This window comes from Myxocyprinus asiaticus, chromosome 7 (genome assembly GCF_019703515.2).
Source record: "Myxocyprinus asiaticus isolate MX2 ecotype Aquarium Trade chromosome 7, UBuf_Myxa_2, whole genome shotgun sequence".
Lineage (NCBI taxonomy): Eukaryota > Metazoa > Chordata > Actinopteri > Cypriniformes > Catostomidae > Myxocyprinus > Myxocyprinus asiaticus.
This window is the reverse complement of record NC_059350.1, coordinates 41,454,252-41,479,073: the sequence shown is the minus strand read 5'-3', so window position 1 is coordinate 41,479,073 and position 24,822 is coordinate 41,454,252. Positions and strand designations below refer to the sequence as shown.

The following is a 24,822-nucleotide window of genomic DNA, read 5'->3' as shown; positions in this document are numbered from 1 at the left end:
TACTCTGTTTCATTAAGTATTTTTTTTTTTTTAATTCTGCATATTTACATGATACATACAATATTAGTAATGTACATAGTTAGGCCTTTTTAAAAAAAAAATTACATACACATCATGTGTATTTTGCCCCTTACTCTTCATAAGAAATATAAAAGACCTTTTATTTCAAGATTCATGAATAGCTGTTGATCACTTTCCTTCTTGAGATCACTGGTGGCTAATGTTGATACAAGGTCAAATTGTTTTGTGTTATTCTTCATCTTCAACATAATTTTCAGAGATAACTTGGTTTGTGAGGGCATTACTATAAATGCCACATACTTTTATGCTTTTTGAAGGGTTATGCATTGTAAAATGATAGCAGATCAACAAATCACGTACATCCACATATATGCATGAAAATACATGATCAGTGATTTAACTATATGAAAATTCTCAAAACATTTGCTACATCACTGAGTTGTTAAGTAATATATAATATCATGTTTTCAGTGGTATCAGGGAATGTTATCATAAAGTGTTGCATATACAAATTACCTGAGGGGTTTTATCTGTGTTTGAGAATTAACTGTAGTACTCTCAGTCTCACAGAGCATCGCTCTGCAAATATGTACAGTGCAGCGCCTATAGAACAATACACCTGGCAAACTTGTTTATAAACAAGACTACACTTGTTACCACAGATCATGTGCAGACGTATGACCACATCAAGAGAAAACACCATTCTGTTGCACCATGATTCACTCCCCCGTTATCTCTCGTTAATTTAATTGCACTTTAATCTTTTACTGACTGAGGATGAAACATATCTCAATACATTTGATGGCATGCATTCATGGCCAGGGTTGCTTGATTAGCAAGTCAATGTGTAAGTATTTAATTAAATTAATGCATTACTAATATAATATTAGGTTGTTCTTGAAACACAACTGACTAATTTGTATGTTTAATTATCATTTATAAAATAATCTCCACCAACATCTTTTCTAGCTTTTTCATTACAAGTATATACAATGAATGTATTATAAATGGTGCCTTTTTGGGGAAATAACAACATTATAAAGAATCAAATGACCAACACAAAGTTGTCCTTTCTTGCTGTTCATGTGATGAATAGAAAAAAGAAAAAAAAAAGAAAAAAAAGAAAGAGAAACAATGTTCCAACAAAATGTTCAAACAAATATATTATTATTTAAATTAATTTCTAAAAACATTTAACATTTATTCATTATTCAAATAAGCCCAATTAAAATCTAATCTTGAGCAATTTGTGATATATTCCATACAAAGTCAGGTTGGGCTCATTTGAAAATCATGAATGGAGCCATTATGTATAAATGGGTTTGATAAAATAATAATAAATGTCACATTCAACCTATACTTTATAACAGGTCTTTGTTTCATGTTTGTTTGTTTTAGTGTTGACTGACATCTTAATGGAGAGGATTAATTATTACAGAGTGAATAAGAAATGGAGGGCACAATGATTATTATTTTTATCACATCAGAGTGAATTTAAGAATATGTGGGAATAATCTGAATATCAGACACGACTTTCAGTCTTGATCCTTCTTTTGTTTGTCCACTTTATGAGTGGTCTACTGAAAGAGTCCAGCTTTAACTTGTTTCTCCTCTTTTTCTACATCGTTCATCTTTTGTTTGCTTCATTTTCTTCCTCTTCTCTTCCACTATCTACAAGCCATTTCCAGTTCTTTCTGTTCCTTCTGCAGCCTTTTACCAAAGGGGAACAGGGCCTGAGAAAAAAGAGAGGAGTGAGAAAGAGAGAGAGAAACAATGGGTACCTTGTGAAATTGAAAATGTTTCTTGTCTAAGTTGCAAAACAAAGATAAAGCACTGATACAGAAGTAAGTCTCTTACTCACTAAAGACACATTGCACACATTTCTAACAGGATGTGTGCGGGCATGCACTCAACTCTTAGAGTGGTGAGAAACTCCTGTCTACTCTATATACTCCACCTGCATGTGAGGTAAATGTGTGGAGTTGTCACGGTCCATCACATCCTGTCAGAAAGACAAGAATTTAATATCTGGTTGTATCAAATACCTGTACTATTGGTAACAGAGGTAATCATTTGCTTTTTTGGAAAGTAAAAACCTTAATGCCTCCCTCCCTCTTAAGTATACATTTTAAGTTAAGTAAAAAAAGTAAAATAAGTTTACACATAACTCTCAAATTACAATCGGTTGAGATTCTCTCTGTCTCCTTGTGCAAAGAACTCTGTTGCTACAAGTTCAGCAATCTGTTGAGGTAAAGAAAGGAAACTTTGTGTGAATATGAATATAAGTGTTTTTGTGTGTGTGCTTGGATGCACATGTGGTTGTGGTGTGCATACTGTATGTCTGCATGCATATGTCAGAGTGTGTGTGTGTGGGGGGGTGTGCTCACCCGTTTCTGAACTGGCCATAGTTTGGTTATTTCACATGTCACTTGCTGTCATTAGCATTGACCTCTTTAGTTCAACAACATCAGTTAATATGGGGACAGGAAGTGCTCAAGAACAGAAATGTGGTAAGTGTTTCCTGTTCTTGCGATGTACTGCAGTCAGACAAAATGAGAAATCTTTGTAAAGAAGGAAAAATAATTCTGTGGTATGTTATGTTTACAGAAGAGTGTAAAGGTTTATTCAGATTTATTTTTTTTAAATGATGCTTGTTTATTCATACCCCAGCAGTTCCCTATGTCTCTTATCATTCCATAGGCAGCTGTTAATTTGGGAAAGTTCAAAGAACTTAGTTTTTAGACGGACAGATGGATGGATAGGTAATTTGACTGGGTTGGATGGATAGACGGATGGATAGATGGATGAATGGATAGACGGATGGATGGATGAGTCATTTGAATTGGATGGATGGATGGATGGATGGAGGGACAGATGGATGGATGGATGGATGGATGAGTCATTTGACTGGGATGGATGGATGGATAGACAGATGGATGGAAGATGAATGGATGGAAGGATAGACAGATGGATGGATGAGTCATTTGACTGGGATGGATGATAGACAGAAAGATGGATGGATGGATGATGGATAGACGAATGAATGGATGAGTCATTTGTCTGGGATGGATGGATAGACGGATAGATGGATGGATGGATGGACTGATAGATGGATGATGGATGAGTAATTTGACTGGGATGGATGGATGGATAGATGGATGGATGGATGGATGGATGGATGGATAGATGGATGGATGGATGAGTAATTTGACTGGGATGGATGGATGGAAGGATAGATGGATGGATGGATGAATGAGTAATTTGACTGGGATGGATGGATAGACAGATGGATGGATGATGGACAGATGTACAGATGGACAAGTCATTTGGATGGGACAGATGGACGGATGGGCGGACAGATGGATGGATGGATGGATGGATGGATGGACGGATGGATGGATGAGTAATTTACTGGGATGGATGTATAGATGGATGGAGGTATGGATGAGTCATTTGACTGATGTATGGATGAGTCATTTGACTGGGATGGATGGATGGATGGATGAGTCATTTTATTGGGATGGATGGATGGATGGATGGATGGATGAGTAATTTGACAGGGATGGATGGATAGATTGATGGATGGATGAGTCGTTTGACTGGGATGGATGAGTCATTTGACTGGAATGGATGGATGAGTCATTTGATTGGGATGGATGGATAGAGGGACGGATGGATGGATGGATGAGTAATTTACTGGGATGGATGTATAGATGGATGGATGGAGGTATGGATGAGTCATTTGACTGGGATGGATGGATAGATAGATGGGTGGATGGATGAGTCATTTGACTGGGATGGACGGATGGATGGATGGATGAGTCATTTGAATGGGATGGACGGACGGATGGATGGACGAGTCATTTGACTGGGATGGATGGATAGATGGATGGATGGATGGATGAGTCATTTGACTGGGATGGATGGATAGATGGACAGATGGATGAATGAGTAATTTGACTGGGATGGATGGATGGACGGATGTATGGATGGACGAATAAGTCATTTGACTGGGATGGATGGATGGATGGATGGATAGGTCATTTGACTGGGTTGGATGGATAGACGGATGGATAGATGGTTGAATGGATAGACGGATGGATGGATGAGTCATTTGAATTGGATGGATGGATGGATGGATGGATGGAGGGACAGATGGATGGATGGATGGATGAGTCATTTGACTGGGATGGATGGATGGATGGATGGATGGATGATGAATGGATGGATGGATAGACGGATGGATGGATGAGTCATTTGACTGGGATGGATGATAGACAGAAAGATGGATGGATGCATGGATAGACGAATGGATGGATGAGTCATTTGACTGGGATGGATGATAGACAGAAAGATGGATGGATGCATGGATAGACGAATGAATGGATGAGTCATTTGTCTGGGATGGATGGATAGACGGATAGATGGATGGATGGATGGACTGATAGATGGATGATGGATGAGTAATTTGACTGGGATGGATGGATGGATAGATGGATGGATGGATGGATGGATAGATGGATGGATGGATGAGTAATTTGACTGGGATGGATGGATAGACAGATGGATGGATGATGGACAGATGTACAGATGGACAAGTCATTTGGATGGGACAGATGGACGGATGGATGGATGGATGGATGGATGGATGGATGGATGGACGGATGGATGGATGAGTAATTTACTGGGATGGATGTATAGATGGATGGAGGTATGGATGAGTCATTTGACTGTGATGTATGGATGAGTCATTTGACTGGGATGGATGGATGGATGAGTCATTTTATTGGGATGGATGGATGGATGGATGAGTAATTTGACAGGGATGGATGGATAGATTGATGGATGGATGAGTCGTTTGACTGGGATGGATGAGTCATTTGACTGGAATGGATGGATGAGTCATTTGATTGGGATGGATGGATAGAGGGACGGATGGATGGATGGATGAGTAATTTACTGGGATGGATGTATAGATAGATGGATGGATGGAGGTGTGGATGAGTCATTTGACTGGGATGGATGGATAGATAGATGGGTGGATGGATGAGTCATTTGACTGGGATGGATGGATGGACGGATGGATGAGTCATTTGAATGGGATGGACGGACGGATGGATGGATGAGTCATTTGACTGGGATGGATGGATAGATGGATGGATGGATGGATGGATGAGTCATTTGACTGGGATGGATGGATAGATGGACAGATGGATGAATGAGTAATTTGACTGGGATGGATGGATGGACGGATGTATGGATGGACAAATAAGTCATTTGACTGGGATGGATGGATGGATGGATGGATGGACGGACCATTTGACTGGGATGGATGAGTCATTTGACTGGGATGGATGGATGAGTCATTTGACTGGGACATACGGATGAGTCATTTGACTGGGATGGATTGATAAACGGATAGATGGATGGATGTATGGATGAGTCATTTGACTGGGATGGATGAATAGACGGATGGATGGATGAATAAGTCATTTGACTGGGATGGATGGATGGATGGATGGATGGATGGATGGATGGACAGATGGATGGATGAGTCATTTGACTGGGATGGATGGATGGATGAGTCATTTGACTGGGATGGATGGATAGACCGATGTATGGATGAGTAATTTGACTGGGATGGATGTATAAACGGATAGATGGATGGACATATGGATGAGTCATTTGATTGGGATGGATGGATAGAAGGATGGATGGATGGATGGATGGATGGATGAGTCATTTGACTGGGATGGATGGATAGATGGATGGATGAGTAATTTACTGGGATGGATGTATAGATGGATGTATGGATGTATGGATGAGTCATTTGACTGGAATGGATGGTTGAGTCATTTGACTGGGATGGATAGATGGATGGATGGATGAGTCATTTGACTGGGATGGATGGATGAGTCATTTGACTGGGACGGATAGATGGATGGATGGATGAGTCATTTGACTGGGATAGATGGATGAGTCATATGACTGGGATGGATGATGGAGGAGTCATTTGATTGGGATAGATGGACAGACGGATGGATGGATGGATGGATGAGTAATTTACTGGGATGGATGTATAGATGGATAGATGGATGGATGGATGGATGGAGGTGTGGATGAGTCATTTGACTGGGATGGATGGATGAGTCATTTGACTGGGATGGATGGATATATGGATGGATGGATGAGTCATTTGACTGGGATGAATGGATGAGTCATTTGACTAAGATGGATGGATGAATAAATCATTTGACTGGGATGGATGGATGATTCATTTGACTGTTACGGATGGATGAGTCATTTGACTGGGATGGATGGATAGACCAATGTATGGATGAGTCATTTGAATGGGATGGATGTATAAATGGATAGATGGATGGATATATGGATGAGACATTTGACTAGGATGGATGGATAGATGGATGGATGGATGGATGAGTCATTTGACTGGGATGGATGATGGATGAGTCATTTGACAGGGATGGATGGATAGATGGATGGATGAATGAGTAATTTACTGGGATGGATGTACAGATGGATGGATGGATGGATGGATGAGCAATTAACTGGGATGGATGTATGGATGAGACATTTGGCTGGGATGGATGAGTCATTTGGCTGGGATGGATGAGTCATTTGACTGGGATGGATGGATAGATGGATGGATGGATGAGTCATTTGACTGGGATGGATGGATGAATAATTTGACTGGGATGGATGGATGTGTCATTTGTCTGGGTTGGATAGATAGATGGATGAATGGATGGATGAATGAGTCATTTGACTGGGATGGATGGATGAGTCGTTTGACTAGGATGTATGGATGAGTCATTTGACTGGGATGGATGGAAGGACGGACGTATGGATGGTTAGTTTGATTGGAATAGTCGGAGAGACGGATGGATGGATGGCTGAGTCATTTGGTTGGGATGGATGGATGAGTGATGAATGATGGATGAGTGGGTGGGTGTGGATGGTTGGTTGGATTGATGAATGGGACGGATGGATGGATAATAATAATAAAATAATAATAATAATAATAATAATAATAATAATAATAATAATAATAGTAATAATAATAATATGTTTAATTTATATAGTGCCTTTCCAGAGCTAATACATAAACAATGAACAGTCACAAAAACACAGTTCAGATAGTATAGTCACTGAGTGAATACATAACACATTAAGACAAATAACACTGAGAAAACAAAAAAGTTTTAAGTTGAGATTTAAACTCAGAGATAGAAGAGATGCTGTGAAGAGTCAGAGGGAGTGAATTCCATATATTGGGTGCTACTACACTGAATGACCTGCCACCCATAGTAGAGAGGCGAGATCTAGGGACAGAAAGGAGTCCAGACCCAGAAGACCTGAGCGAGTGTATAGGGATGGATGGGTGGGTGGATGAGTGGGTGGGTGGATGGATGGATGAGAGGGTGGGTGGATGTATGGACGAGTGGGTGGGGATGGATGGATGTACAGATGGATGGATGGACATACAGATGGATGGATGGCTGGACAGATGGATGATTCATTTGATTGGGATGGATGGATGAGTCATTTGATTAGGATGGATGGATGAGTCATTTGATTAGGATGGATGGATGAGTCATTTGACTGGGATGGATGGATAGGTCATTTGACTGGGATGGATGGATGAGTCATTTTACTGGGATGGATGGATGGATGGATGGCTGAATCATTTAGTTGGGATGGAGGGATGAGTGATGAATGATGGATGAGTGGGTGGGTGGGTGTGGTTGGTTGGATGGATGGATGAGTCATTGGAATGGGAAGGATGGATGGATGAGTGGGTGGGTGGATGGATGGACAGACAGATGGATGACTGGGTGGGTATGGTTGGTTGGTTGGATGAATGGTTGGTTGAATGGATGGATGGATGAATTAGGAATGATGGTTGAGTGGGTGGTTGGTTGGTTGGGTGGATGGATGGATGGATGAGTCATTTGACTGGAATGGATGGATATATGGATGATGGATGGATGGACAGACAGATGGATGGATAAGTCATTTGACTGGGATGGATGGATAGGTGGATGGATGGAAGAGTCATTTGACTTGGATGGATGGATAGACAGATGGATGGATGGATGGATGGATGGATGGACAGATTGATTAGTCATTTGACTGGGATGTATGGATAGACGATAGATGGATGGATGGATGAGTCATTTGACTGGGATGGATGAGTCATTTGACTGGGATGGATGGATGAGTCATTTGACTTGGATGGATGGATGGATGGATGGATGGATGGATGGATGAGTCATTTGACTGGGATGGATGGATAGATGGATGATGGATGGATGGATAGACAGATGGATGGATAAGTCATTTGACTGGGATGGATGGATAGACGGATGGATGGAAGAGTCATTTGACTTGGATGGATGGATAGACGGATGGATGGATGGATGGATGGATGGATGGACAGATTGATGAGTCATTTGACTGGGATGTATGGATAGACGATAGATGGATGGATGGATGAGTCATTTGACTGGGATGGATGAGTCATTTGACTGGGATGGATGGATGAGTCATTTGACTTGGATGGATGGATGGATGGATGGATGAGTCATTTGACTGGGATGGATGGACAGATGGATGGATGGTTTGTTTGATTGGGATGGGCGGAGAGACGGATGGACGGATGGATGGCTGAGTTGTTTGATTGGGATGGAGGGATGAGTGGTGAATGATGGATGAGTGGGTGGGTGTGGTTGGTTGGTTGGATGGATGTATGAGTAGCTGGAATGGGACTGATAATGGATGGGTGGGTGGATAGATGGATGATGGATGAGTCATTTGACTGGGATGGATGATTGACGGATGAATGGATGGACAGATATTTGGATGGATGGATGAATAATTTGACTGGGATGGATGGATGATGAATGGATGGATGGATAGACAGATGGATGGATGAGTCATTTGACTGGGATGGATGGATAGATGATGGGTGGATGAGTCATTTGACTGGGACGGATGGAGGAGTCATTTGACTGGGATGGATGAGTCACTTGACTGGGATGGATAGATGAGTCATTTGATTAGGATGGATGGATGAGTCCTTTGACTGGGATGGATGGATAGGTCATTTGATTGGGATGGATGGATGAGTCATTTTACTGGGATGGATGGACAGATGGATGGATGGATGGTTCGTTTGATTGGGATGGGCGGAGAGACGGATGGATGGATGGCTGAGTCATTTGGTTGGAATGGAGGGATGAGTGATGAATGATGGATGAGTGGGTGGGTGGGTGGGTGTGGTTGGTTAGTTGGATGGATGTATGAGTTGATGGAATGGGATGGATGGATGGATGGATGTGTGGATGGATGGATGAGTGGGTGGATGGGTGGGTGGATGGATGAATGGATAAGTGGGTGGGTATGCTTGGTTGGTTGGATGAATGAATTAGGAATAATGGATGAATGGGTGGCTGGTTGGTTGGATGGATGGATAGATGAATCATTTGATTGGGATGGAAGGATAGACGGATGAATGGATGAGTCCTTTGGTTGGGATGGACAGATGAATGATGAATGAATGGGTGGGTGGATGTTTGGTTGTCTGGTAGATTGTTGGATGAATCTATGGATGGATGGATAAGTCATTTGAATGAGATAGATGGATGGATGGATGAGTCACTGGAATGGGACTGATGATGGATGGGTGGGTGGATAGATGGATGAGTCATTTGACTGGGATGGATGGATAGACAGATGGATGGATGGATGGACAGATATTTGGATGGATGGATGGATGAGTCATTTGACTGGGATGGATGGATGATGGATGGATGGATAGACAGATGGATGGATTAATTATTTGACTGGGATGGATGGATGAGTCATTTGACTGGGATGGATGGATAGACAGATGGATGGATGAGTCATTTGACTGGGATGGATGGATGAGTCATTTGATTGGATGGATGGATGAATCCTTTGATTGGGATGGACAGATGAATGGGTGGGTGGATGTTTGGTTGTTTGGTAGATTGTTGGATGAATCTATGGATGGATGGATAAATCATTTGAATGAGATAGATGGATGGATGGATGGATGAGTCGCTGGAATGGGACTGATGATGGATGGGTGGGTGGATAGATGGATGATGGATGAGTCATTTGACTGGGATGGATGGATAGACAGATGGATGGATGGATATTTGGATGGATGGATGAGTCATTTGACTGGGATGGATGGATGGATGGATGGATAGACAGATGGATGGATGAATAATTTGACTGGGATGGATGGATGGATGAGTCATTTGACTGGGATGGATGGATAGACAGATGGATGGATGAGGCATTTGACTGGGACGGATGGAGGAGTCATTTGACTGTGATGGATGAGTCATTTGACTGGGATGGATGGATGAGTCATTTGACTGGGATGGATGGATGAGTCATTTGATTAGGATGGATGGATGAGTCATTTGATTAGGATGGATGGATGAGTCATTTGACTGGGATGGATGGATAGGTCATTTGACTGGGATGGATGGATGAGTCATTTTACTGGGATGGATGGACAGACGGACGGATGGATGGATGGATGGATGGACGGTTTGTTTGATTGGGATGGGCGGAGAGACAGGCAGATGGTTGGTTTGTTTGATTGGGATGGTCAGAGAGACAGATGGATGGATGGCTGAGTCTTTTGGATGGGATGGAGGGATGAGTGATGAATGATGGATGAGTGGGTGGGTGGGTGGTTGGGTGGGTGTGGTTGGTTAGTTGGATGGATGTATGAGTCCTTGGAATGGGACGGATGGATAGGTGGATGGATGGATGAGTGGGTGGGTGGGTGGATGGATGGATGGACGAGTGGGTGGGTATGGTTGGTTGGTTGGATGGATGGATGAATGAATTAGGAATAATGGATGAGTGGGTGGCTGGTTGGTTGGATGGATGGATAGATAGATGAGTCATTTGATTGGGATGGAAGGATAGACGGATGGATGGATGAGTCCTTTGGTTGGGATGGACAGATGAATGATGAATGAGTGTGTGGGTGGCTGGGTGGAAGTTTGGTTGTTTGGTAGATTGTTGGATGAATCTATGGATGGATGGATAAGTCATTTGAATGAGATGGATGAATGGATGGATGGAAGGATGGATGGATGGATGGATGGGTGGATGGATGTTGTAGGAGTGTTGGATGGATGGATGGATGGATGGATGGATGGATGGGTGTTGTCAGAGTGTTGGATGAATGGATGGGTGGGTGAGTTGTTTGGGATATATGGATGGATAGATGAATGAATGGGTGGGTGGGTAGTTGGCTGGTTGGACAAATAGATGAATGGATGAGTGAGTAAGTAAGTGAGTGAGTAATTGGGTGGTAGGGTGAGTGAGTGAGTGAGTGGACAGATGGATGGATGGGATGGATAGATCTTACAGGGTTGTTGAGAATGAGAAGGCACAGGTCAGAATGATGGTGCTCCAGAGACAAGTGACCATACAATTGTGCCAGAGGTTTGTTACTTATATGACACAAAAGACAGAGAGTAAGAGAACGCAGAGAGAGATCTAAACATGTGAGACATAGCTTGAATGAATGTAAGTATCAAACTTTAATTTACCAGGTTTGGATAAATATCGAGGTAATATTGACTTTTTGTTATCAAAGTGTTCACATCATAGCTGAATGCCATCATGGATCCTTAGACAAGCACTAAGAATATCAGCATAGTCAGAGGCAGATATTTTATTTAACAGGATGAAGAAGAAACCTTGTAGTCAATACTGAACTCCTGAAGAAGGTTGAGATCAAAGAACATGCGCACAATAGACTGAGTGGTGGCAGTCTGTGACATCTTAAAATCACTAAAGCCAAAATCTAGTAGACAGAGAGCATCTGCTGATGGGATAGTGGCTTCCTGGAAGAGTGGAAAGAGAGAGAAAATTAAATTAATTACAGAAACGAATTGACAAAAATCATTGATTAAATATTTCAGATGATGCATCAAAAAATATCCAGGTTTGACATGGAATAGAGTAAAATAGTAGCCATCAATTTTTTCAGCAGCCTTGGTTTCCAAAGTATTTTTCCTTGCTAATCTTTCTATAGGGATTTTTAAAAAGAATTCCAGACCAACCAGCTCCGAGATGCATCTTCTTTTTTTTGGGGGGGGGGATTTTTCCCCTTTTTCACCCAATTTGGAATGCCCAATTCCCAGTGCGCTTTTAAGTCCTCGTGGTCGCGTAGTGATTCACCTCAATCCAGGTGGTGGAGGATGAATCCCAGTTGCCTCCACGTCTGAGACCATCAACCCGTGCATCTTATCATGTGGCTTGTTGAGTGTGTTGCCACGGAGACATAGCGCATGTGGAGGCTTCTCGCCACCCACCGCGGCAGCTGCGCTCAACTCACCATGCACCTCACCAAGAACGAACCACATTATAGTGACCACGAGGAGGTTACCCCATGTGACTCTACCCTCCCTAGCAACCGGGCCAATTTGGTTGCTTAGGAGACCTGGCTGGAGTCACTCAGCATGCCCTGGGATTCGAACTAGCGAACTAGCAAACTCCAGGGGTGGTAGCCAGCGTCACTGAGCTACCCAGGCCCCTCTGAGATGCATCTTCATGACAGATTTTGATTTGAAGCAAAAAAATAAAATAATAATAATATGAAAATTGAATAAAAGGACAAATGTACAGACTGTGTACTTAAATACTTTTAAGATGGGATGAACTACTCAACTGATGAAGCATTGTGAATGACTTAATCGAATTAAAAAAGACAGTACTATATAAAACTATTGAATTAGTCATTGATTATAAGTAAAAAAACAATATAATTGTATATATTTTTTTGCTAAATATTCAGCACAAATGTATAAGTAGTGTAAAAATGTAGAGATTCGCAATGCTCCATGGGAGTGGGTGGTTGCTGCTGAGCTCTTTTGCCATAAATTTTGTTTCCATGGTAACAGCAACTTGATTGATTGACCTGATTCTCTAATTGGTGGCTCTCTTCTCAAGATCATGGCAGTGGCGAATTCTCAGGGCCAGCAAAGCCTTCTCTGCTGGCCTAACATGACAAATAAATACATATTTTTCATCATTTCATTCTCAATCACCTTTTTGCCTATGTATTTTTAACTGCTTTCCACTCTTAATTAATCTACAAACAAATAGAGAAAAAAGTGTATCCAGTCAAAATGTATTCCTTGGTGCTTACAAGCAAAGTGTGACAACTGTTTCACAAATCGCATGCCTGAAGTAGCACGTGAATCTGATCTCCACCCCCTCAGGCTTTCAGAATTTCTACAGAATCCCTCAACAGTGGAAATGAATGAGCAACTAAAGTCAGATTGACAGATTCATCAGCCAATCAGATTGATTTATTTGTTCTTGGTGGATGTGATCTTTAGGATATGTCCCGGTCGAGGCCTTCTAGCTGGCCTTGAGTGACGCAATCACGCTTTAAGTGATGTACGTAATTTGAAAGCGAAGAGCACAAGATCTTGCTGACGAGTCGGCTGTCACTTCCACATCACCATTGAGAAAGATATCCTTATGGATTTAAAAACAGGAGATGTTCTGCATGACCGTGTGATTGCTTAATTTATTAAACAGGAAAGGGGGACTGATTTTCACTTCAAGCAAATTGGTAAGTGCTTTTTGCATTGTTATAGCAACATCAAGATTTTTCTGAGTGTAAATTAGGCTGCTTGAGAATTCAGTGTCGGATCAAGTTTTGAAAAGTAGTGCTGTGTTCCGTTCAACTTGGAAAGTCAGATTTTACAACTTCCTACTAGGAAAAGTGCAATGGAATGCATCTTTAAGTCAGAATTACAACTTGTAGGCTCCTGCAGAAATTCTCAACTCCGATTTCGCCGAGATGCAGGTGCATGATGTCACAAGTGATAAACATTCACTTTATTAAGTAATATCAATAAATTAGTTTGTTTCCACATTACATGATATTAAAGCTTGTTTAACAAATGCCTGCAGAAACAGGTGTATAAAATAAGATAAATTATAATCTCTTTTGATAATCGTACACCTGAAGCACAAATGCTAGCGCTGCAGCATTGTTTATCAGTTGGGTTGCTAGGAGACATCTCTAATGAGAGTCAAACCCCTGCTAAGCTTAAGGGAGAGTTGCAGTTTTGTTTCCTTACACGTCATCTTCCGAATAACGGGGAATGGAATGTACTTATGGTCGGAGATATCAAGCAGGAATATCCCACATCCAACTTGAATGGAACGCAGCATAACCGTGTACTCTGACGAAACGAAAATTATTGCAAGCAACATTTAAATCGCAAATATTATTAGATAGATTTTTACAGGTACTATAGACCTCCTTGGTAGATTCATATGAAAAATTATGATTTTTGAATGTCTGTTCAGGAGAAGACTGTTTTGTGCAGCATGACTGTCACAAAACAGTCATGCTGCAGTTAAAATTAGGCTTGCTTGAGCATTAAGTGTCGTTTCAGGTTATGGCTTTCATGCGTGGACGTGTTTTTAAAATGTCAACTGGAATTACTAGTTAGCTGCAACATAATGTATGATGCCCAAAGGCATCTGGGTTAAACTTTGTTTTCTTAATGGCATGAATCACACTGTAGGCCTAGACTTTAATGCATGGCCCACCACTGGTTTATGGGTAGTGTATTTCTTCACCTGGAGTTTGGCAATTAAACACCAGAGTAAAAAATCACATTGACTAATGGCTTCTAAAAAAATTTATTTCTCTATGGAGAAAATTAATGGTTTTTACTTCAGGAACAAAACATAGCCTGTTGTGCTCTATCGCCAAACCACAAACACAGGAATAAATTATCCCATCCACAGGAAGTTGCAAGTTCTCTTTATCAGATAAACAATTACAGGTTTTTGTGCTGTTGCACAACACATTTGCAATTAAGCTGCTGAGTCACTTCCTTCAGGGAACTAGGCTTCAAACATGTAAGCTAATTCCATCATGTATAGATGTAGAACTGGAGTAATTGGAGGTACTTTTCACAAAAGATATAAATAAGTGCCAAAAGAAGAGTTTGTGGTCACCTCCAAGGCTTGAATTTCCTCTTTTGAAGCAGAAATTTGATAAGATAAAACCTGTAGATGCAATACACAAGCATACATGTACATACAGTACACAGCAGAATGAAAAAGTTACAGTATGTTTTTTGCAACAACAACAAAAATATAAATAATAATAATAATAATAATAAATTGTCAGTGAATTCCATAGTTAAGTCAGCATTTAAAAGGTTTCTTCATGACTCATGATGTGAGTTATTTCCACTGACGTTCTGTGACTTAAAAGGGAATGCCTTTAGTAACAGCCAGCTTGGCTCTGTTTTTGTCTGCTGTCTGCTGCATGTTGAACATCTGTAGTCCCAAGGCACAAAAAAACCCACAAAGTCCTCCAGGAGGTGCTCATCATCTCTGCTAAAAACTTCTGTCTCAGCAAAGTCCACAGTTCTTTTATTGACTAACTGGCACACACCTATTTGAAGATTTCAGGAAGCAATAACGTCTCTTAAAATTGTTGTGAATTAAAGTCTTATGCATAAATGCTTAAAATGAGTTTTGTAAATAAATAGAAATTGTGCCTACATAATGAATTTCTTTAAACAACTAAGAATTTATTTTATATTAAATTTTGGAGTGGTTGTGTTCAACTGGATAAAGGAAAAGCAGCCAACAAGTGCCCAACATACATAAGAACTATATACTTTGTAGAAAATCATCCAAGATGGATACCTCATGAAGTTGGTTGAAGAAGCTAATTAAATATAGTTTTGATTTTTGAACAATCTTTGGCATAATTCCATTCTTCAATTTGTGTCATTTAATAATTTTGATTTTAATGACACTATTATTCTAAAATGTGGAAATTAGTAATAATAAAGAATGAATAGGCTCGTCATACCATTGTCATTGTTAACCCTTATGTTTCTGTGTACATTCTTGTAATATAAATATTATCTCAACTGATATATCGTGATGACTGAATGCTTTGATCCTATTGGAAAGAATACACCTGAAGTGCATATTTACCTATGACGTTACCTCTCTGTTTGCCTCTCATAGGTGTGCAGATCAAACTTCACATCTGAAAGGCCTCAGAAATCTGGCCCTTGGAAAGTAACACACCCACCTACAAACAGAGCATGTCAGAAAGGAACAGGGAAAATCCTAGATCAGAGGTACTTTTTGTTCATATGATATGGTATGTTTCCTTATAAAGATACAAGACATAATAAAAAGGAAGAGAAAATATGAAAATGTTAACTTTCCAAGTGGACGTATGGTCTTTTAAGGATGTATTATATAATGGTGCTCCAGTTTTTTTGAATAAGAGTACATGAATAAAATCTTGACCATTTGTGGAAACATCAGGTGAACTTACAGGTATGTTGACATGTTGATCTGTGGTCATTTGTCCAGTGAATTTCGCACATGCATGGCATACGTGTAGCTGATGTAATCTGTGTCACAATCCCTGAAGATTACAGTTATAATTGTCATTTTACATTCATCTATCATAAACATGCTTCAACCACTGTATGCATAAATATTAATGTAAATTTTTATTCTTTTTTGTTTACTAAAGTAATAAGGAACAATACTGAACACAATAACAATCAAAATAACTTTTATAGCCACTGTATAAATTAAACAAGCTTACTCAAAAAAAAACTATTATGAGTTAAACAAACCAAAGTTTTTCGTTATCTTGTGTATATCATGATCAAAGTATTTATATGTATTTAAAATCAACCTTGCGGAATACTGGACAGAGCAATTTGTTTCTTTATGTTCCATATGGACCACCCTTGAGAAAGACCCCTGTGAGACAACAATAAACAGAACTATCAGTAACAACTTTAGTATTTATATACTTTTGCATAATAATGTGTCTGTTCTGCTTTCATACTTTTCTAAGCTATTTTGGATTGTTTTGCAGCACTTCTCATGTTATTGCTTTTTACATTACATTTGGAAAAAGGCATCTGCTAAATTTATAAATGTAAATGTAATGTATGGGTGATACCTGGTTATGTTTTCTTTCTTTTTCAGTGCTCTCAAATAGCTGACTGTTTTCCAGGATCAAGTCATACAATGCTATGTGTGATGACAGCACCTAGAAACAAAATTATAGGTCATTATCTTGACCCATTTAATCAATTATTATTCTGTTTATTATAGATATGTGACCTGTTTTTTGTACTATATTTTCTACATTGGAACTTCATTACAAGCTTTCTTGTACTTTGTGACACCACACTCTGGAAAAAAAAAGTAACAAATCAACTACTTAATTTTAGTCAAGAGCTTGAAATTAAATTAAACATGCTGATTACAAGCAAAGTATTTCATCAATAACTGACACCCTGACACCCTTATATTAAATATTGATTAACACTTACATTTTTCATCCTTTTCTGAGAAATAGCAGTCTGAAAAGGGGCATGGTCTTCTTTTATTCATGCACATGACAACACCTATAACCTGTTTTGCCAAAGCACAAGGCACACTGATTAGTACATAGACCAGTTCAAATAAAAAAAATGTTCATAATTGAGATCATATACTGTATAAAACATATTAAATGTATCATTATAACATATTACAAATAGTGACAAAGATTAAGCATATCAACTTAGAGGCAATTCACCCAAAAATGAAAATTCTGTTGTCATTCACTCACCCTCATGTTGTTCCAAACCAGTTTGACATTATTTCTTCAGTGGAACACAAAATATGTTAGGCAGATTGTTAGTCTCAGTCACCGTTTACTTTCATTGCATCTTATTTCCATACAATGACAGTGAATGGTGAATGGCTTACATTCTAACTACAATCTCCTTTTGGGTTCATACAAATTCATACAGGTTTGGAACAACATGAGGGTGAGTAAATGATGACAAAATTTCCATTTTTGTGTGTACTACCCCTTTAAGGTTTTATTGTAGTACCCAGGCAAAGCTGGACATACTGTGTAGTAATAATGGCAAGACTTATTATACAGTGTTAAATAAATAAATACAAATCTAAAACAGTCTGACTTTCTGTAGTTCAGGATGGGCACACACACAGAATGTTCTTAGGACTGTCATCTGCTCCCACATCCACTTCAGTCTGGAATCACGAATCCTATAAAAGCTAAATTTAAAGTTGAAGTGTGTCATTTCTGCTCTGCTAGGGTCACCAAACAGAATTTAAACAATAATGACTGTTTTCAAACAAGTTTCTCAAATGTGGGCAGTTCACTTGACACCATGCGAGAAGCAGACGTGTGAGACATGAGCTCTGCGAACTTTGCTAGTTTTTTAATTATTTTCATGTTATAATCCGGTGAGATTCGATACACCCAGTTACATACTTGCACTTTGAGGTAAACATGGTAAAGAAGTCAAAATCCTCAGACCCTGGAGACATTAAAAGACACTTACGTGTTCAAGCTGAGGCCTCTGACGGGCCTGCGAGCCGGGGACTCGATTTAGATGGCGCGTCGGGAGATGAAATTCAGTGTCAACTGTCCAACATCTCGGTGATGCTGACTAAGGTTGTTGCTGACTTGGAGGATCTCGCTGTAATACGCCGGTAGATTACGGCGATGGAAACAAAATTCTCTGAGTTGTTTACAAGAGTGACAGAAGTTGAAAGACGATTCGATTATCTTGAGTCATCGGAAAGGGAATTATCCGCTAATCTGCCCATGTCCAAAACAGATTTGGAATTAATTTAGGAAAAACTGGAATATTTTGAAAATATGAGCCGAAGGAATAACATACGAGTTGTTGGAATTCCTGAGCATGAAGAGGGCAGAGATATGGTGAAATTCCTGGACGAGCTCTTCCCGAGTCTGCTCGACATAACAGGCCATAAACTGGAAATCGAGCGAGCTCACAGAGTCCCGGCTTGAAGATCTGCTGAGGGAGATAGGCCCCAATTGATTCTGGCCAAATTTCTGAAATCATCCGATAAAGATCTCGTGTTGCACCAGGCGAGGAGTAAAGGGAAGCTTTCTTGGAAGAACCATAATATTTTCTTGTTCCCGGACTTTGTGAATTCAACAAGAGGGAAATGTGATCGGTTCAGGGAATGCAAGAAACTCTTACACCAACAGAAGATCGCTTTTGCCTCGATGTTCCCGGCCAAACTGAGAATAGAAAAGAAGAATGATCGCAAAGTATTTACATGTCCAAAACAGGCACTCTCCTTCATAAATACATTGGAGTAAGCCATTTAATGTTTCTTATATTAGCGGACTGCCTCGCGGTTGAGAAATTATTATCTGAGAAAGCTGGGTGCCATTTTTGTTTATTTTTGCGCTGGCTCCGCCTAGCAGCCGGAGTTTGTTTTGTGGCATGACTCCAAGAAACTTTTGCATTGACGGAAGATTTTTTTTACACTGAAGTTCCCGGTCAGATCGAGAATGGACACAATGGATGACCGCAAAATATCTACATGCTCACATAAAGGACGTCTTTTATAAAGTTGACGGGCTGAGTAAGTTATGGTGTTTTTTTGTTTTGTTTTTTTGCGCAGCCTCCGAGTTAGTTTGGCTCTTGATCATCTGAGGAACCGGGATGCCGGTTTTGTTTTCATGCTGGCTCCGCCTAGCGGCTGGAGCTTGTTTTGTGGAATTACACTACTTTGGGACAGTTGTGGTTAAATCTGTTCATTCTTTATGCTTATGCCTTCTAGTAGAATGATTACCTCATCTGCTGCACTCATAACAGCCGGCTCACTGAACAATTGTTTGTCTGTCCGAGGAAACTGAACGGCTTTATATCAGCTGGAGTTTATTTTGTGGAGGAACACACCTTCGAGACAGTTCTGTGAATGAATCTACATATTTTTTCTGTTATTCTGCCTGTTGGCTGGGGTCTGTTTTACAAAGTATTTTCTGTTATGTAATTTTGCCTCAGAAAATTTGTGCAGAAACACCGGACTTGAATAATCCGATGGCAAAGTTGTTGCGGGGGTTCTCGTAGGCGTACGTGGACTCTTTGAGTTTTGAGGCATTGATGCCGGTTGGTGCTGTTGTGCGCGGGGTTAAGCGCACGTTTTTCTTTTTTCTGTTTGTTTTGTTCAGGGGGAAGTTTGGGGTTTGATTGTTGCATTAATGGGGAATGTGGTCTGTGTAATCTTGTTTTTGACACACAAATATTTTTATTTTTTATTATATCAATATGTCAGTTGTTAATATGAAGAAGTTGTCTCTCTCCACATGGAATGTGAATGGGTTGGGGCACCCTATAAAAAGAAGGAAGGTTATTTCTTTTCTTAAATGTAAGAAATATGATATTGTGTTTCTTCAAGAAACACATCTTTCCCTGCAGGAAGCTGGACATTTTTTTAAGATATGGGGTGGATATGTTTTCTTTAGTGCTGGTTCAAGTAAGAGCAGGGGAGTCATTACAATGATAAATAAGCAACTACAATTCAAATGTCTCAAACATATTAAAGATAAATTAGGAAGAGTCATTGTTGTTTTAGGAGAAATTCAGGGGCAAAGTTTGATTTTGGCTAATATTTACACACCTAACGTTGATGATCAGGGCTTTTTTATAGATCTTGATGGGATGTTGCAAGCTGCTGGCATCTCTCATGACATAATATTGGGAGGAGACTTTAATCTTTTGATGGACCCAGTCCTTGATCATAGTGAAGCAAAAGTGTGTAAGCCCCCTAGAGCAACACTGATGCTTCATAGGATGTGTAAAAATCTTGGTCTTGCAGATATCTGGCGACTTTTGAACCCATCTGATAGGGATTATACATTTTTTTCATCAGTTCATAAGATTTACTCTAGAATAGATTTTTTATATCGAAGTCCCACATTTCATCTGTTGTGGATTGCTCAATTGAAAAAATTTTAGTCTCAGATCACGCCCTGGTGAACTTAGAGATGTTGCCACATACAGAGAAAAAGAAATCATATAGTTGGCGCTTTAATGTATCCCTTTTGTAAAATCCTGATTTCCAACAAATGTTAAAGACTGAAATCAATGTCTATATGGAGACCATCTGGTCCTCAGTATCTTCTGTGGGCGTGGCTTGGGAGGCACTTAAGGTGGTTCTTAGGGGTATGATCATACAGTATGCCTCATTCACCAAAAAATCCAAAGCACGAGAACTCGTGGAGTTGGAAGGAAATATTAAAAGTACCGTGGCAGAGCTGAAGCGCCGAATGTCGTCTGATGGTCTCAGAGAATTAACCCGATTGAAATACAGATATAATACTATTTTGTCGTGGAAAGTGGAGTTTTGGTTGTTCAGGGCAAGACAGTCATACTTTGAGTCAGGGGACAAAGCAGGGAAGCTTTTGGCTAGATATATAAAGCAGAGAGAGTCTTTTTCTACCATTTCCTCAGTGAAATCTGCTGGTGGTGAAATTTTTACCTCAGCCAATGATATTAATATTGCCTTTAAAGAATTCTATCTTGATCTCTATAGTTCCACGTCTTCGTCTACTGATGAAGATATTAGAAACTTTGTGGAACCATTAGAACTCCCTAAACTGACAAATGAGCAAAAAAACTCTCGATTCTGAGATAACCCTGGAGGAACTTGACGAGGTAATTAAGTCCTTACCTACAGGCAAGGCTCCGGGGCCAGATGGTTTTGCCGCTGAATTTTTTAGATCTTATGCTACAGAACTGGCTCCACTTTTGTTAGAAGTCTATTCTGAATCATTAAAGAATGGGAAGCTTCCGCCAACCATGACACAAGCCCGTATCAGTCTGATTCTTAAAAAAGACAAAGATCCAAACGAGTGTAAAAGTTACCGTCCAATTTCCCTGATCCAGCTAGATGTACAAATTTTGGCTAAAATTTTGGCTAACCGATTAAGTAAAGTTATGACATCTCTTACACATATAGATCAGGTGGGGTTTATTCGGGGTCATAGCTCTTCTGATAATATTAGGTGTTTCATCAATATCATGTGGTCAGTGGCGAATGATCAGACTCCGGTCGCTGCCATCTCACTTGACGCCGAAAAGGCATTTGATATGGTAGAATGGGATTATCTTTTTACGATTTTGGAAATGTATGGGTTCGGGAGTACGTTTATTGGTTGGCTTATTGGTTAATTTTTAGACACCCTGTAGCAGTGGTACAAACAAATGGATTAATTTCAGATTATTTTACTCTGGATAGGGGCACCTGTCAGGGTTGCCCTCTTTCCCAATATTGTTCTGTCTTGCCCTGTAACCATTAGCAGCCGCGATAAGAAAGGAGGATGATTTTCCAGGGGTGACAGCGGGAGGCGTGGTGCATAAACTTCTGCTTTATGCAGATGATATTTTATTATTCGTCTCTGACCCTACTAAATTGCAAGGGGGGTTAATTCACTCGGTGATCTTTATGAGAGCAGTGTGATGAGATCCTTTGAAAATTTGGTTCAGTATTTTGGGATCCCCAGATCTCAGTTTTTTAGGTATCTTCAGTTACGCCATTTGCTCTGTGCTATTTTTGGGAATAGCATACACCCCCCTAAAGCAGCAGATACTCTAGGAGAGGTGATTTCTGCTTTTGGAAAGGGCCATGAGGCATCAGTGTATTACTCCTTATTAATTCAGAGTCTGGGGGATGGAGTCTCAACCACTCTCAAGAGATTATGGGAGAAAGGTTTAAACCTGGAATTGGAGGAGAGAGAATGGGCTAGGATTTAAAAAAAACATAAAAACTGCAACGAGAGATGCAAGGGTGCGCCTTATACAATTCAAGATTTCACATCGGTTCTTTTGGCCCCCCTCTAAATTGTATAGGCTTGGTCTTAAAGACACACCCACCTACTGCCGATGCCAATCAGAGGATGGAGACATGGCCCATGTTTTTTGGTGGTGCGCTGAGATTCAGGAATTTTGGTTGAAGGTACAGAGTGTTCTGTGTGACGTGTTGGGCATTCGGATTTCATTTTGCCCCAGACTCTGTGTTTTGGGTGATGGGGCGGTCATCGACGTAGGTGACAAATACATAAACAATTGGGTCCTCACCAGTGCGATGATTGGCAGGTAGATTGTTTTAAGGGGTTGGAAGTCGCTGGGAGCACCCTCAATTCGGGAGTGGTGCGAGGAGATAGGAAGGGTGGCAGCCTTCGAAGAGGTAACATGTAGAAGGCTGGGGATATGGGATTCTTTTATTAGGAAATGGGGTAGATATTTGATGTTTTTGGGGGGCTCTCGCAGTGGGTCTGTGGAGAGAGCGGTATAGTTTAGAGTTGTATGTTTATTATATGTGTATGTGTGTATGTATGTGTGTGTGTGTGTGTGTGTATATATATATATATATATATATATATATATTCTTTTTAGTTTTAGTTTTTGTTTATTAATTTTTTTTTTTATTCTCTGTATATGTGTGTACTTATGTAAGACCACTGGGATGTTTGTTTGGGGTCGGATGGGTTTCTTGATTGGGGAGGGTAGTGGGAGTTAATGTTGAGTCATTGTATATATGTTTTGTTTTTCTTTGTTTTGAAAAATTAATAAAAATTGTAATCACAAAAAAAGTTTCTCAAATGCTCCCCTTGTATGTTCATGGTTGGCCAAACAGATAGTCCCACCCTAAACTCACACCACTGGTCAAGCCACTGTTCCAGTGTCGTATTGGTTGGGTTGCACCAACAAACAGAGTAGTGTTTTAAAAGCTCCAAGCGAGTCACAATACACTTTTCTACGAGCAGTCGCTCTATGAATGACTTAGGGACCATTCACACCAAACACGTTTTTGCACCATTTTTAAATGTTTTTCTATGTTTGAAATGCATTTTGGCAGACTTACAGTACAGGGTTAAGTGCCTTGCTCAAGCACATAATGGTGGTGGCTGTGGGAATTGAACCACCAACCGTCTGCTTACCAGTTTTGTACTTTAGCCCACTACGCCACCACCCTAACCAAGCCATGTGATGCCAAACCTATGGAGCTTTGGATTAATCCTCAATCTATTATCAGGGCAAAGAATTTGATCAGGCCACTCCTGGACTGACTAAAAAGTCTTAGTATTTTCGGTCATATGGGGGAATCCTGGACCAGAGTCCATCAGTGTCCTGAAGTGACTGTGAGGGAATCTATGAATCTAATAATGGCACAATGTGTAGTGGTCAAAGAGTTAAATCCACTGTTGAGATGCTGTCTAGTTGTAGCAGGCTTCTTTGTTATAAATTCTGTGTTCGGCTGTGAGTCATACCTGTGTTCAATGACGGTGAGAGAGGCAAGCAGGCAGCCAGGCAGGCAGCCAGGCAGGCAGCCAGGCAGGCAGCCAGGCAGGCAGCCAGGCGAGCAAGCAGGCGAGCAAGCAGGCAGGCAGGCCGGCAGGCAGGAAAACAGGCAATAGGCAGGCAGAGTGATAGGCAGGCAGGTATGCAGGCGAGCAAGCAGACAGGCAGGTATGCAGGCAGGCGATACATAGCGGAATCAAATCAATTTGCTCAAGTTGCTCAAAAGATAAAATTTCCAAACAAAACAAAACAAAAAAAGATTCCAATGCAGTAAGCCTTCCAATAACAAATTAAAGAGCAACAGAAGCAATAGAATAGAAGCAGTAGAAAACTGTTTGGTCACCAGCATCTTCAGAATCAGAATGAGCTTTATTGCCAAGTATGCTTACACATACAAGGAATTTGCCTTGGTGACAGGAGCTTCCAGTGTACAACTATACAAAAACAATACAAAAGCAGCAGCAAGACATAGATAATAATACAAAATAAAAAATAATTATACACATACGTACAGACACACATACTTACATACACACATACACATGGGTAGTGC

The 24,822-nt window shown here is 40.3% G+C and overlaps 1 pseudogene; it reads right to left on the bottom strand.

Moving 5' to 3' along the window:
* Window positions 1-122: 122 nt before the first annotated feature.
* On the bottom strand, window positions 123-24,458 carry LOC127443576 (cGMP-specific 3',5'-cyclic phosphodiesterase-like; annotated as a pseudogene).
* Between the last annotated feature and the right edge of the window lie 364 nt (window positions 24,459-24,822).